Genomic DNA, 2,641 nt, shown 5'->3' with positions numbered 1-2,641 from the left:
TAGGCGCTATACTTCAACCATTTTTCAAGTAGGATTCTATATCCTATTTCTATTCCTACTCATATTCTAACAACCATTTCATAGAAGTATCTATGAAAATATATAATTTTAATCGATGCATATGGCAGGCGACCAGGCCTATATCACCTTTTTATATGTTTCAAAAGTATGAAAAAACAATCTCAACCCTAGCTGATACAGTGATCAATTCATTATGAGAAGAAGTAACATTTGAGAATTGAAGAAATTTCTGTTTCTTTAATATATAACCACATGAAATCTCAGTTATTGTCGCATCACATTTGAATTGGGATGGTCAACTATCATGCCAACTAATATTTACTTCAGTAATTTATTTATTTACTATTGCATATGGTTCTGTCATTATGCTCATATTTGTGTATTACAATAGGAGAAAAAGAGCGGGTAACCTTTTACATATGTATTTATAACCCGCTTCGATTGTAGTAATATGAAGATATAACATCTTTTTATTATTTATAGCCTCAATATTATTTATTTTTGGTAAATATCTTTAAAACTTAATACGTTTCTTTTGAGACTTACTACAATCCCAATATTATGAATAATTTCATTTTTCCGCATAGTAACACTTAAACTCTTTTGGAGCTCTTAATTAATTTTGAGTATTACCACATATTTCACACATCGTTCATATGGTGAAAATCTCCTTCAAGTAGAAAATCATATAATTTCGGTCATAATCTTAAAATATTATATAGACAAGACTTGTTTCTTGCTTTTACACTTTGACATATAAAAAAAATTTATGACATACTACAAGTACACGATCAATGATCGTTTATGTCAAAATAAAGTTTTCTATATTTTTCTCAAACCTCTTGTAGAGGTGAGATGTGATATTTATCCAACCATGCATGAGCATGTCCTTATTCATAATTCTTATCACATCTTGACAGACTCATTTCAAGAATGGCCAAGCATCAATGATGCTTATCACAAGTCTCATTCTCTTCAAGGAATGAACTATAATCATATGTACATCTTTAATATATATGTTGTGTAATACTCAATATACTCATCTTTAGGATGACAAAATTGTTCGTGTCAACTTATGAACTTATTTGTACAAGTAAATTCCAAATTTACCATGACATATGAGTTTTACTTAGTAAATTCAGATTTACTAGAATATGAATAAGTTTTCAAGTTTACTATTCTGGAGTATATTTCATAATATTTCTTCTCAATTATTCTACCTCTTCTGGAGGTGTTACTCCTATCACATTCACTCCAGGAAATGAATTTGTAGTTTTAATAATCCAAATTCTTATTCTCCAAGAATCAAATATAATCATGCCTTAAGCTTATCAAATTATGATAGCTTAGAATCTCTTTCAAGATGCTACCGCCATATTCATATTCATAAATTCAATCACATGTCTTCTTTCAGACATATTATGCACTGCTACTACATTCATTTCAAGGAATGAAGCATATTCAATGAGACATATTTCATAACTTTTTACCAAATTTTTGCCTTAGTCATCATAATATCATCAATATGGTGCATTGACGTTCAAACTAAACTCTTATTTATCTAAAGACATCTAAGTCCAAAAATCGATAAGAACCCAATATCTTATCATCATGGTACATCGGGACTCTAACCCGATGTCTCACCCTCTTAATGGAACGAGACTTAGATCCATCATCACACCCTCAGTCAATAACATATTAGGCCAAAGTATAATAAACTCAAACTTGAGCCTATAACAGTATCACCACCTTATGATTATCAATATTCTTTTCAAACTTAATTAAAAAATACGAGTTAATAATATAATTATCTTATCATAGGTGAAATCCAACTCGCCATGATCGCATAGTTGTGGCGGTCTTGCATTCTCCACCTTCCAATACAATTTTCTTTTCTTAGGTTTCAAATTTTGAGACAATAGAGTCTCGGGCTGATAAAGTTTTGTAAAATAAAGACAATATCAATATCAAACTTAAATTAAAGAGAATGCGACTTTAGAGAATTTTAATTGTATTTTTGTTTACTACTTGAGTCTATATATAAAAATGTACAAAAGGGTGACTATTTATAAACTATCAAACTTTCTCCCTAAACTTGTTAAGCTTGACATTAAGTTGAAAATTTGGCCAACTAACCTGGGTGTTCAAATCCTATTTGAACAAGTAACTTTGATATTCAAATCTACTTTGAATAAGTAACTCTTGGTGTTCAGGCCCAGTTTGACTACTAACTATTATCTTTCATTAATATCACTCACACACATGTCAAACTGCATTCATATTATATAACATATTTACTATTTGATATACTAAAATAACAATGCAAAATAATGAAACTAAGGGTCAAAGTCGAACTGTACTTATTTACTGTTTGATACGCAAACAACGATAGAAAACAAGGGAACTAAGTCGAAGTATCTTCATTTACTATTTGATACACTAAAACAACAATAGAATAACAATGGAAGTAAAAGTTGTTGAACTATCCTTATTAATAATTAAAACAATAATAGAAAAATTAGTCGGTAAAATCAAACAGGGACAAACTCCATTCCTCAATTGAACTATCCTCACGCTTCTTCAGATACCAAGACAACAGGAAAACTGCCAAAGAGCCTTC

Source organism: Capsicum annuum, chromosome 7 (genome assembly GCF_002878395.1).
Source record: "Capsicum annuum cultivar UCD-10X-F1 chromosome 7, UCD10Xv1.1, whole genome shotgun sequence".
In the NCBI taxonomy this organism is placed as follows: domain Eukaryota; kingdom Viridiplantae; phylum Streptophyta; class Magnoliopsida; order Solanales; family Solanaceae; genus Capsicum; species Capsicum annuum.
Note: the sequence above shows the minus strand (reverse complement) of the source record.